This window comes from Lathyrus oleraceus, chromosome 6 (genome assembly GCF_024323335.1).
Source record: "Lathyrus oleraceus cultivar Zhongwan6 chromosome 6, CAAS_Psat_ZW6_1.0, whole genome shotgun sequence".
Classification (NCBI taxonomy): Eukaryota; Viridiplantae; Streptophyta; class Magnoliopsida; order Fabales; family Fabaceae; genus Lathyrus; species Lathyrus oleraceus.
Genome location: NC_066584.1, coordinates 145243563 through 145258110, shown reverse-complemented (window position 1 = coordinate 145258110; position 14548 = coordinate 145243563).

The following is a 14548-nucleotide window of genomic DNA, read 5'->3' as shown; positions in this document are numbered from 1 at the left end:
CTACAAATGGTTGTGTAATGTTGAGGGAGACATTCAGAGAATGATGGATGAGGGAAGCCTCCTATTTGAGAAAGTTGCTTTGGAGAAGGAGGATGTTTCAACAATAACCATTTATTTTGATCCTGTCCACTTGTCAGTACCGGCAGATGCGGCTCCAGTTACCATCACGGTGCCTGGACCTATTCCGTATGAAAATGATGATGCTGTGCCGTGGGACTATGGTGGGGAGGTGTATTGAAATGGAGAAAAGAGGGAAGATCAGGCTGTAAGTGATACCACCGTTTCAAAGGTGGATAATGCCGGACTTAGTGGTTTCACTCGCAGCGGGAGGTTGTTAGCGCCTGATACGTTGAGAGGTGGGGATGGAGAAAAAGAATAGAGAGATAAGGCCGAGGCTTTAGCCAGGGCAAAAGGTAAACAGGTGGTGAATGAGGGTGCTCCTAGAGCGGCACCGGCGCCTGTTGGACCGGAGAATGAGCTTGATGCTGAAGCCGAGGAGTTTTTAAGGATTATCAAGAAGTCTGAGTACAAACTTGTTGATCATTTGCAGCAGACTTCGTCCAAGATTTCAATCTTATCTTTGCCGTTGAGCTCAGAAGGCCATAGAGATGCTTTGTTAAAGATCTTGAAGAGGGCCTATGTCCCACAGGAGATTACGGTCAATAAGTTGGAGACAGTGGTGTCAAATGTCAATGCCAGCCATGGGTTGGGTTTCACTGATCTCGATCTTACTGTGGACGGGCGTAATCACAATAAGGCATTACACATTTTGATGGAATGTAAAGGAGCTGTGCTTTCTCATGTTCTGGTTGATACAGGCTCGTCACTCAATGTGTTGCCTAAGAAGGCCTTGGCTAAGTTGGACTGCGACTGAGTGGTTTTGAGGCCGACTGATTTGGTGGTTAGAGCGTTTGATGGCTCTAAGAGGGTTGTGTTTGGGGAAGTTGAGCTCCCTGTGAAGATTGGTCCCGAGGTGTTCAAGTCTGTGTTCTATGTCATGGACATTCAGCCGACATACAGTTGCTTGTTGGGTCGACCATGGATACACGCTGCTGGGGCAGTAACTTCGACTTTACACCAGAAGTTAAAGTATATCTGGGACGGGTAGGTCGTAGCAGTTTGTGGGGAGGAGGATATTTTTGTCATCCAATTGTCATCATTCAAATATGTGGAAATGGACGGTGAAATATTTGAAACACCAAGTCAGGCGTTTGAAACCGTTAAGGTGGAGAATGTCATTTTTGCTGAGAAAGAGAAGAAGTCGTCCATTGCTTCTTATAAATAGGCCGTGGAGGTGGTGAGAAGTGGAGAAGCCCCAGGTTGGGGAAGAAAGGTAGATATTACGGTGAAAGGAGATAGGTTTGGGGTTGGTTATCAGTCGGGCCAAGGCTCGTCTGGACAGAATAGAGGACGTCGTCAACCGTTCACGTTCACCAGTGTTGGAATGCTAGATGCAGATCGCGTCTGTACGGTGGGTGAAGAGACTGACAGTGACTGCGAGCTTGACTCGTGGATAAAACCGTGCGTACCAGGAATGGAGATCCAGAACTGGAAGGCCGAAAAGATCATCACTGTCACTCTGCGTGAAGAGTAACATTTCTGTTTGTTAATTCTGTTTGCATGAAAGCCATACGTTTTGCCCAAAACGTAATGGTCCATTGTAAGGGCCACCTCATGTGTTTCATGTTGCAACATTTGCATCATTAATAAACGGATGTTTTTCGCATTAAAAGCGGTGTTCCCTGTTTTTCATTTATTTTTGCAGTTTAATAAAAATAAAATAAAAATGACAATGTTTATTTTCATTTTTCTTCCTTTTAATTTGTCTCGTCCCGACTCTAAAGCAATGCATGAATCAACATTCATGCAGTTGCGATCATTCTCCGGATCTCATTGATAACAATTCTGTTACACCCCTATATGACTTTGACAACCCGATCTATCATGTCGAAGAAGAAGGCGAAGAAGATTGTGAACTGCCAGAAGAGTTGGCGAGGTTGTTGAAACAAGAGGAGAAGGTGATTCAACCGCACGAGGAGCAAGTCGAGATTGTTAATCTGGGCACCGAGGAGGTCAGAAAGGAAGTGAAAATTGGGGCCGCTTTGGAGGTGAATGTCAAGGGCAGAATGGTAGCACTGTTGAAAGAGTATGTTGATATCTTCGCCTGGTCTTATCAAGATATGCCAGGGTTGGATACCAATATCGTTGTACACAAGTTTCCGTTGAGAGAAGATTGTCCTCCAGTAAAGCAGAAGTTGCGCAGAACTCGACCCGAGATGGCCATGAAAATCAAAGAGGAGGTACAAAAGCAGTTGGATGCTGGTTTCCTAGCTGTCACTAATTATCTGCCTTGGGTCGCGAACATTGTACCTGTACCGAAGAAGGATGGAAAGGTGAGGATGTGTGTGGACTACCGGGATCTGAATAGAGCTAGCCCGAAAGATGATTTCCCATTACCTCACATCGATGTGTTGGTAGATAATACAGCTCAATTCTCGGTGTTTTCCTTCATGGATGGCTTTTCTGGCTATAATCAAATTAAAATGTCGCCAGATGATATGGAGAAAACAACGTTCATCACACCATGGGGAACTTTTTGCTATAAGGTGATGCCATTCGGTCTCAAGAACGCCGGTGCCACGTTTCAAAGAGCTATGGTGACTTTGTTTCATGATATGATTCATCATGAGATCGAATACTACGTTGATGACATGATAGCGAAGTCCCAAACAGAAGAGGGGCATTTGGTAGACTTGGCCAAGTTGTTTGACCAGTTGAGACAATTCAAATTGAGGTTGAATCCGAATAAGCGCACTTTTGGAGTGCGGTCTGGTAAGTTGCTGGGATTTATTGTGAGTGAAAGAGGAATCGAGGTTGATCCTGCTAAAGTAAAAGCGATACAAGAAATGCCTGAACCGAGAACAGAAAAAGAGGTTCGTGGTTTCTTAGGTAGATTGAACTACATTTCACGGTTCATATCTCATCTAACAGCCACGTGTGAACCCATATTCAAGTTGTTGAGAAAAGATCAAACGGTCAGGTGGAATGATGATTGCCAAGCGGCATTTGAAAAAATAAAAGAATATTTGCAGGAGCCTCCGATTCAGATGCCTCCTGTGGAGGGGCGATCGTTAATCCTGTACTTGACAGTCCTTGAGGGGTCTATGGGGTGTGTACTGGGGCAGCATGACGAGTCTGGTCGAAAAGAGCATGCAATTTACTACCTTAGCAAAAAGTTTACCGACTGTGAAACAAGATATTCACTGCTCGAGAAAACTTGTTGTGCTTTGGCATGGGCTGCTCGCCGACTGAGACAGTATATGCTGGTTCATACCATTTTGTTGATTTCCAAGATGGATCGATCAAGTATATATTTGAGAAGCCAACATTGACCGGGCGGGTTGCGAGATGGCAAATGATTTTGACTAAATACGATATCTAGTACACTTCCTAAAAAGCAATAAAGGGGAGTGTATTGTCTGATTACCTCGCCCAACAACCCATTGAGGATTATCAACCGATGAAATTTGAGTACCCCGATGAGGACATCATGTTTCTCAAATCGAAAGATTGTGAGGAACCTATCCCGGAGGAGGGGCCTGACCCTGAGTCCAAATGAATTCTGATGTTTGATGGGGCCGTTAACGTGAATGGTAGCGGAGTTGGTGCTGTTTTGGTTACGCCGAAGGGATCCCACATTCCTTTTGCTGCCCGGCTAACATTTGAATGCACCAACAATATGGCTGAATACGAAGCTTGTATCTTGGGTGTCGAAGAGGCGATTGATTTGCGAATCAAGAACCTTGTTATTTATGGAGATTCAGCTTTGGTTGTGAACCAGGTTAATGGGAAATGGCTTACGCATCAATCTCACTTAATTCCATATCGGGATTATACGAGGAGATTGTTGACGTTCTTCACCAAGGTGGAACTACACCATGTGCTGAGAGAAGAAAATCCTTTAGCAGATGCTTTGGCTACTCTGGCCGATTTGATTAAAGTGTAATGGTGGAATCAATTTCCTAGTGTTGAGGTGGGACGACTGGATAGACCGGCTTATGTGTTTGTTGTCGAAACAGTGCCTGATGATGAAAAGCCGTGGTATTATGACATCAAGCGTTATCTAGAGACCCAAGAGTGTATCGAGGGAGCGTCTAAGAAGGACCGAAAGACTCTGAGGAGGTTGGCCATGGCGTTCTATCTGAACAAAGATGGACTTTTGTACAAGAGGAATTTTGATTGGGTTTTGCTCAGATGTGTTGATGACAAAGAAGCAAGCCAATTGATGAAAGAGGTGCAGGAGGGGTCGTTTGGTACCCACACCAGTGGGAATGCGATAGTGAAAAAGTTGCTAAGGGCTGGATATTATTGGATGACAATGGAGGCTCAGTGTTTCGACTTCATGCGGAAATGTCATAAATGTCAGATTTATGCTGACAAGTTGCACGTGTCTCCAAATCCATTGAGTTTGATGTCGTCTCCGTGGCCGTATGCCATGTGGGGTATTGATATGATTGGAAAGATCGGGCCTACAGCTTCGAATGGGCACCGGTTCATATTAGTGGCTATTGATTACTTCACCAAGTTGGTGGAAGCGGCATCTTATGCAAACGTGACGAAATTGGTTGTTGTCAGGTTCCTGAAAAGAGATATCATTTGCAGATATGGGGTTCCTGAAAGAATCATCACCGATAATGGTTCTAATCTCAACAACAAGATGATGGTGGAACTATGCCAGGAGTTCAAGATCGAGCATCACAATTCTTCTCCTTATCGTCCAAAGATGAATGGGGCGGTCGAGGCGACTAATAAGAATATTAAGAAGATTGTGCAAAAAATGGTCGTGACTTATAAGGATTGGCACGAGATATTGCCGTTTGCATTGCATGGGTATCGAACCTCAATGCGTACATCTACTGGGGCAACGCCTTTCTCACTCGTGTATGGGATGGAAGTTGTGCTACCAGTTGAGGTCCAGATTCTGTCATTGAGATTCCTGATGGATGTGAAATTGGAAGAGGCTGGGTGGGTAAGGACTCGGTATGAAGTGTTGAGCCTGATTGAGGAAAAGAGGTTGGCAGCCATTTGTCATGGGCAGTTGTACCAGCAGCGAATGAAGCATGCTTTTGACCGAAAGGTGCGACCTCGTGTGTACCATGTGGGAGATATGGTGTTGAGAAGGATCCTTCCTCCTCAGAACAATCGTCGGGTCAAGTGGACACCCAATTATGAGGGTCTATTCGTGGTCAAGAAGGTTTTCTCTGGCGGAGCCTTGTTGTTAACAACCATGGATGGTGAGGATTTTCCATCCCCTGTGAATGCGGACGTAGTTAAAAAATACTTCGTATAAGAGACCCGCTGGACGGAAGGAATAAAATAGTCCAGGCAAAAAGGGGCATCCCGACGAACCAAAAAAATGAAAATGAAAAGGTTCGGGCAAAAATTAGGGATAAAAAGAAAAAAACTGTACACCTGGCAGGTCAAAAACCCTACAAGGGCGGCCTGGGCAAAAAAGGGTATCCCGGTGGACTGAAAACCCGAAAGGGCGGTCCAGGCAAAAGAGGGAATGAAACGAACAACTGCGTCTAGCATGGTCGTTTGTACTTTGGTTAAGACACATGGATAATCTGAAAGCGGAGATCGGTCGGAAGCGCCTTGTTTCGGAAGGCAGAAAATGCGGAGAGTCTTGAGGACATATGGGTTATAACCGGGTCGGAACTTGATGAGATCACGGGTTCACATTTCCATTAGGATAGATTTTCCTTTTGTGCGCAATTACCTCTTTTCAGGGATTTCTTCCTGTGTATTTCTCAGTTACGAGCCACCTTTTTCAATCAATAAAATGCATTTTCAGTCGAATAATTTTGTTTTTGTTTTCATTACCGCTTTGATTGCAAAAACATCTGTTTATTTTGATAAAGAATCTTTGCATTTTGAGACATAGGGGTCCCTTCCAATGCATGTTTATAGGATTGAAAACTTGAAATCTTATTTGGAAGGTTGAGTGACCTGGGTGTTGAAATTTTGGCACGCCTGGGGCACGTTTTATCTAACGATCTCTTTTGCAGGTGCTGTTGGTTTATTTTCACTCACTTGCAGGTTGTGATATGAAGCGTTTTTGACAAAAGATTCCTTTGAAGTCCAATCAGGGACAAGGAGTTGAAGAATGGTGTAGAGACGGCGAGAGAAGTGCGACGATCCTAGAGGGTTAATCAAGAAGACTCTTCAAAGTCTGAAGAAGTGGAAAGTTAGCACGAATCTAAGGAGGTCGATCTTCATGAAGTAGGGAGAAGTCAAGAATACAAGGTGATGAATCAGAAGAGACTGGATGAGTCTGAGAGCTCCCAAAAGTGGAAAGATGACACTGTTGTTAGATGGTGAATACCAGGGCTCGACGAGTCAACGGGTGTTCCGTGCTAGGTATTCCGTATTTCCCCTAGCAGGGTTGAGATTGTTATTTCCCCAGCAGGTCTGAAGGTTGTTGTTTCCCCGGCAGAGGTGTGTGTTGGCAGTTTTTTTTCCCCAAGCGGATCGAGTTCAGTGGAGGTCATCCCTATTAAGGGTTTCTCTTTCCTCGGCATCAGTGTTATCCCAAGCAGGGTTGGAGATTGGAGTGATATCGAGTTCCTCAGCAGAGTTGCTCGTGTCGTCCCCTGAGGGGGATATTTTTTATGCATTCATCATTTAGAGAACCATAGCATATTGCATAATTAATTGCGTAGCATTTCCATGGTTATGGAGCATTACACTGTAAGGTTCATGCATCGACATTGCAAGCATAAACTAGTCTTGAGCCGTGGTTACCGTTTGAGAATTGGTTTAGCTAGTTGGTGAAGATGTTACTCTGAGGAGTTTGGCATCGTGACGTTGGATCAACCGTATTTCCCAGTAGCGCGATATTGGGGGAAAAATTTCCGTTGTTCGGAGATGGAAGTGAAGATTGGAGAACGTTACGCGATCAGCGCGGAGATCGGGGTCCATCAGAAGAAAAGGAGACGCAGAGTGTCTTCTGGAGAACGGGGTTCAAATGGAGAACGGGGTTCATTGTTTGGCAGTAAGAGTGACATGAAGTTTTTTGGGGTTGAAGAAAAGCATAAAACATTCTCGGTATCCCGAGTGAAAAGCCAGAAGTTTATTTCCAGTACTCAGACTGAAGTTTGTTCATGACTTACCCTTTGTTATTCCCAGCAGGGGTCGTTGGCCCACACGCCGCCTTAATTATCACTTTCCCTATTTCTGCCGATACTGACAGGCATGAAAGTTTCCGGTATTCAGACCGAAGTGGCATTCAGGCCAATTTTCCGATGTTCAGATCGAAGAAGTTTCCGACATTTAGGTCGATGCAACTTGTGGCATTCAGGCCAGGTTTCCGGTATTCAGACCGAAGTGGCATTCAGGCCAATTTTCCGATGTCCAGATCGAAGAAGTTTCCGACGTTCAGGTCGATGCAACTTGTGGCATTCAGGCCAGATTTCCGGTATTCAGACCGAAGTGGCAAAGGCCAATTTTCCGATGTTCAGATCGAAGAAGTTTCCGATATTCAGGTCGACGCAACTGGTGGCATTCAGGCCAGCTTTCCGGTATTCAGACCGAAGTGGCATTCAGGTCAGTTTTCCCGATGTTCAGATCAAAGAAGTTTCCGACATTCAGGTCGATGCAACGTGTGGCATTCAGGCCATGGGTATTCCTGTGTTACCATTTATTTTGGTATCCAGGTTAACATTCTTTTTCGGTATTCAGACCGACTCTCACCATACCAGATGAATTCTTCTTTCAGGACCACCTCTTTGCCGATTCTGACAGGCATTGTTACTTCACTACACTTCAGTGCAAATTTTCAGGCTTTTATTGTATTCAATCCCTTGATACCTTGAAGGTGCGAAAGCCGCTGCTATCTTCTTTTCGGGTCTCCAGTGGATTGAATAAGGGTAGCTATAACACCTCAAAATTTGCCCTCCTCTTCTTGAGACTAGTTTGACATATTTCATTTCATATTTTAGAGCATTAGGAATTGCATTTTGCATCTCATATGAAAATAAGAAGGTCATCCTCCAAAGTCTTTTCAAAAGATGGAGAAGTTACATGATTCAAGCCTGAGGGTCTCTATGAATTGATTATCAACCATATGAGGGTTTGCATTTCATTAGGGTTTCTTGATTCTTCAAAGGTCTTGAGCATCATCTTGTTTGCAAGGATATATTACCATCATCATGGTTCTATCATCATCAAGGGTTTCATAGTTCATTCTCAAGTTCCTTTGGATTAGGGTTGTGACCTCTGGTCAACCCTAATCAATGCCATTCTTCCAAATAGGGTTTCTCAAAGAGATGAGGTATTTTCTTGGGATGAGGATCACATGGTTATCATAAGGGGCTTACATGAGCTAGGGTTTCATTTTGAAGCAATTTCACCAAGTGGTAGAGGTTCAAGTTGATCAAGACATTTCAAGGTCATATGGGGACCAAAAGTCAACTGTGCAGTCAACTGAGGGCTATGAGGTGGAGAAATGAGTTCAGACACCTCAATTATGTTCAAATGGGGTCTATTCGTCATTCTAAACATCCATCTTGAAGATTCAAAGGACATGGCAGAAGTTACTAAAAATGGAAAATGACCTATAATTCAAAGTTTCCAAATTTGGCAAGTTTTTGGTCCACTCTCAACTTGACTTTTCAATATTAAAAGAAGCTTCAGATGGATTTTTGGTGAACATGAAAGTTATAGATCTTTGTCTCCCCTTTTCAAAGAGTCCTAATTCATGCCCATATAATGAATGGTTGAGGAGTTATGGTCATTTGATCACAAGGTGTGCATGGAAATTCAAAATGGCATAACTTTTGATACAATGCTCCAAATTGGTTCATTCTATTGGCAAAATGTTTCTCATGTTCAAGATATCTCAAAATGAGCTTTGCCATGCATGGGAAAAGTATGTATGCTCATTAATTCACACATGTTCAAATTAAAGTGAATCTTCACCATTCATTTTTGGCTTAAGATACAAGCAAAATAACACTTCAATCTTGACACTTGGATGTCCATAAGTGAATTGGAAGCTTTGCATGGGATATCATACGTGTATTATGGCCATGAGAGCTCATTATTCATTTTTTGCAAATGGTTTAATAATTCACTAATCATGTTTAGTGAAGGTCTAAATTGATTTTCAGTGTGATTAGCATGGAATATAAATAGTAAAACCCTAACCATAACTAACTTTTCAGATCTGAAAATTCAAGAACTCTCTCAATTTTCTCTCTCTTCGAATTTCCATTTTCTCCATACATACCTCAAAGATTCTTACATATTCTTGATCCTCATGCTTCACTGATCAAGAATCATCCATTATTTGGTGCAATTCTTCAAGATATCAAGCAGTTCAAGAGCTTTCTCATGGTGAACGGATTTGGAAATTGAAGTAGATTCAAGAGGTTTCAATCGTTTCTTCTTGCATAAAGCTTCAAAGGAGGTGCATAGGAGTTGATCTGGAGCAGCTGAGCTCGTGAGATCGTGATTCTAAGAAGCTTCAATTTCAGGTGAGTTGAATTTCAATTTCTCCTTTTGTTGTTTTTAAGTTATAGATGTGTAGATCGTGTGGCATAAGTCATGAATATATGTTTAGATTTGAGTTTGAGTGAGAATTGAGGATGTAGTGTTGACTGGAAGTTTGGATCTCAGAACTTTCCCTCTTCGATTTGCAAAACCTAGGGAGATTTAGGAGAAACTAAGGTCATAATTGGAGTCAGCATGAAAAACCGAGTGGAACAGTGGTGGTTTGAGGAATTTCTGGAAAAATATATGGTGGCGCCGTCGTGGGAGCCACCGCGTGTATCGTCGGGGAAGACGACCGGAGCAGAGCTCCGGCGTCTGTGTGTTGGTTAGGGTTAGGATGAACTGGCGCCATGTGGCTTCATGCGTGGCAGAGCGATTGGATAAGAGTTCTTTGACTAGGCCACGCGTGGGCTTGGACTGATGACTGTGCGCTGATGTGGATTAATGAAACAGTGCGTTTCATCATTCAAACGTGGACCATTGATCTGATAAGCGCGCCATATTGTGTGGTTGTTGTTTTTTCTGGTTTATTTCAAATGATTTCATTTCCCTCCATTTTTATATTATATTTCAATTATTTAGCCTATTTTGTTTAAATCATTAAAAATCCAAAAATAGTCCAAATGAGTCCAAATTTTTTTCACAGTTTTGTATTGATGTCTACTTTTTTATGATGTTAATTTCATGAATGTTGGATGTTTGGACTTTTATGTGTGAATTTTTGAATCCATGTGGTGCCAAATTGATATAGTGTATTCAATGTGTTGTGAAATTCTCTATGTTGAACCTTCTGATCCAATTTTTGGCATACATGACATTCATACATAATATGAATTTTTGGTCACTGGTTTGGAATTTTTCTCACATGTTATCATCACTTTTGACACATAGAGAAAAATGTGACAATTTGTGTCACATTTTTGACAATGGATTGGTGCATATTTGTTCACATAGCATTTGAATCATTTTGGATTGGATCTATTGCATGATGATTACTCATGACATGAGGAACTTGTACAAAAAATCTCAAATCCATTGCATGCATTTCTGATTTGATATGCATTTCTAAGTTGGAAGTTCATTTTGTGCATATTTTTGGTCATTACATTACATAGGCAATTTGAGGCACTTGATTATGAATTTGATGCTGGTCCTTTTGAGGACATTAGATGGAGTGTTTGAAAGTGTGATGTGTAGAAGGATGAGTTCTGTTTTGGTCATTTGGTTAGGTTTTGAATCTTGTCTTTGTACTAGGGTTTTGTACATGAACTAACTTTGTCTTTTGTTTCAGGTTTGGACACTTATCATTGATGGTTGGATTTGTTCTCACCTTGAGAGATACAAATGCATTGAGTTCTGACCTATGTTTGTTTTGTAGGGTTTTAATTGATGTGGTGAGCTCATGAGCTCATTTGAGTGCTAAGGCACTTATGCATTGAATTGTGTAACTGTTAGAGGGTTTCACTGCTTGTCTTCTGGTTTTATAACTGAAGTACTGACTGTTTAGTCTTTGTACAAGTACCTTAGTTGCTTGCTTGCTTTAGCTCTTGCTTGAGCATTAGATTATGGTTGACACACCACTCAGGTAGTTAGCTTCTTACTTCATGTAGTCTGAAGTCCTGTCACCTTTTTGGCAGGCATTTTGCTGGCAAGTCCTCCTTCAGAGGCTCTGTTTGTGTTTGTTTAAAATTGTGCCCAAAGACCTCCACGAAGAGGCATGTGTTATTTGATAAGACCTCCAAGAGAAGAGGCAATTGACAGATAAAAGGGATCAGTAGCCAATCCCCCGTTATTCAGTGTGTCGTTCTTTATGCTCGCACTACGTGCTGATGCTTCTGAACATGTGCCCCAGATCTTTTGTCCAGAGTCTGTCAAGTGGAAAAGGACCCCACTTTCTGGATCCCCACGCTTTCTGTGTCATAAGCTCACCCTGGCCAGGGTTAAGAGCATGAGGTCTTATCCTCATTACCATTTTGATCATCTTCACCCTGACGTTCAATGTCAGTGGTTAAGAGCTACAAATTACCCTTACAATTTGGCTTGTTTGTCGAGGTTGATATGACCCCTCTTGACTAAAGCCCACCCATTGTTTGGGACTCTTATATTGATATAATGTGTGATGCTTGTTCACTAGTGTTGGTGTGTTTATTTTATTTCCTCTTCTCATCTCCATTTCTGTAGGAGTCGTACGATTAACTTCTGAGGAAGTTGAACGTATGTAGAGTTAGACTTGAGTTGACTCGCTTCCTGTGTGAGTTAAGTTCTTGTTAGAGACCTCAGATTAGGGATATTGATTGCATGACAACTATTAGGCTCGAGTCTTAGTCTCCCTATTAGTTTGTTGTTTTTCTTGGTCTCTGGTTAGGAGAGTGTTTTACCCCTGGTAAGGGGAACTACGTCGCCCTGATTCTCATACCAGATGAGATAGGTAGGCAGGAGGTTGCGAGCAATCTCTCCGGGCACCCTTTTTCTTTTTTGCTGTTTTGTTTTCGTGTGTTTGTTCACCCTTTTCTTTTTTTGAGTCTTTGTGTGTTCACCCTTTTCTTTTTTTGAGTCTCTATGTGTTCACCCTTTTTTTTTTGAGTCTCTGTTTGTTCACCCTTTGCTTGTTTTCTTTGGTGTGAGTACCCGTTTGTTCAGTGTGTGCGTGTTGCATGTTCATACCTTGGGGGTTTCTTCTGTTATTTGGGGTTCATCTCGGGGTTCATTTATGACGGTTGTCATTCATATTGGGGTTCATCTCGAGGTTCATTTATGACGGTTGTCATTCATATTGGGGTTCATCTCGGGGTTCATTTATGAAGATTGTCATTCATATTGGGGTTCATCTCGGGGTTCATTTATGACGATTGTCATTCATATTGGGGTTCATCTCGGGGTTCATTTATGACGGTTGTCATTCATATTGGGGTTCATCTCGGGGTTCATTTATGACGATTGTCATTCATATTGGGGTTCATCTCGGGGTTCATTTATGACGATTGTTATCCACTTGGGGTTCATCTTCGGGGTTCATTTGTGACGATTGTCACTCACTTGGGGTTCATCTTTGGGGTTCATTTGTGGTGACCGGTTATACATATCGGGATTTATTCGGGATATTTGGTTACTTTGTTGGGGTTCGTTCTGATAACCTGTTTCTTTGGTGTACGCTGGTTAGCGTTTGTTGTTGAGAGGAGTCGAGTGTAAGTCCATATATTGGCATTCTGTATCCTTTTGTTGGTTATTGTTAGGAGTCGGATATAAGTCCATGTATTGGCATTCTGTTTCCTTTTGTGGGTTATTGTTGGGAGTCGGATATAAGTCCATGTATTGGCATTCTGTTTCCTTTTGTTGGCTATTGTTGGGAGTCGGGTGTAAGTCCATGTATTGGCATTCTGTTTCCTTTTGTTGGCTATTGTTGGGAGTCGGGTGTAAGTCCATGCATTGGCATTCTGTTTCCTTTTGAGTGTTTCTTTCAACGTCTCAGCGTCCCTTTTTGGTGTCTTGTTTCGGCGTTCGTCAGCCGAGCTACGAGTGCTCTGATTCTCCTCTAGATAGAGAAGATACGTAGGCATAGGACGCGATGTCTTAGGGAGCATGTCCCCTTTTCCCGAACTACGTCGACTCTGATGTTTGTTTCTGACAAACTACGTAGGCCCAGGATGCGACATCCTGCCGAGTCCACTTCCTCCGTTTTCTTTCTCTCCCCACCTGTTTATTGTCCAGTTTGTGCAGTTTCTTTGAGCAGTTTATTAGCAACTTTTTTCATATTCTTTGAGCTACCTTTTGAGTGAGGATCCCGTCGAGTACGGCGGACGTGAGGGGTGCTAACACCTTCCCCTTGCGTAACCGACTCTCGTACCTTATAATCTCTGGTCGTAAGACCGTTCCTTTCCCTTTCTTAGGTTAGTCCTGCGCTCCCTTTCCGTCATAGGATAAATAGCGTCGGTGGCGGCTCGATATTTTTTCCGCCGGTTGTTTTTCGCGTTGCGACAATACGGTACCGAGATTCTGCTTCAAGGAAAGAGACCATGGATCTAGCGTCGAGATCATCGATCTGGCATCGAACTCTGAAGAGTAGCCGCTTCTGCTGGGAAGATACAGCCTGACACTGTCGACTCCACCAAGGATATACAGTTTGACATTGTCGACTCTACTGGGTAGTGTATAGCCTGAAACAACCGCTTGGGGAAGTACAGTAGTGAGAACCTGTTGGGAATTGAAGAATCCAACGCTTGAACCAACTTTGCAGAGGTAAGATACCAAATTCCAACTGTCGAGGAAAAACATCTGCGATCGTCTGCTGGGTACTTTAAGGAAATGCCCTGAGTGTACCTGTTCTGAATAGACGATCCAAAGCACTTAAAATTTACAGCAATTTTAAATGTTTTTTAAGCATGTACCTGTAAAGCTCTTATGTTTCATGATGCAATGTTTATCAAAAATTCGGACGTCATTTTTGCAAACAAAACAGTAAAATGAAAATGAACACAAAGATATACTGAATGACATGATTTTATTGATTGAGTGGCCTCTGAATAGGCATTTACATAAGGAAGAAATCCCTGAAAAGAGGTAATTGCACAAAAGATAAAAAAGAAATTAATCTAATGGCAATGTGAAATGGATTTCTATCGGGTTCCAATTCTGCTATGACTCGCTCGTCTTCAAGATCCTCCAGATGATCAGCTTTCTGAAAAAGGTGACTGGATCGTTTCCTATCCTTCGAAAGTTTCCAATTATCGACACGAGATGAGATTCAGAACTACTCAGAACGCAGTCATTCGCTTAATCCCTAACTTTTGCCTGGATCGCCCTTTCGGGTTTTCAATCTACCGGGATACCCATTTTTGCCTAGGTTGCCTTTTTCAGGTTTTCAACTTACCGGGTGTATAATATTTTCATTTTTTTAATCCCTAACTTTTTCCCGAACCTTTTTCATTTTTCTTGGTTCGCCGGGAGGCCCATTTTTTGCCTGGACTATTCTTTTTATTATCCAGCAGGTCTATTTTAT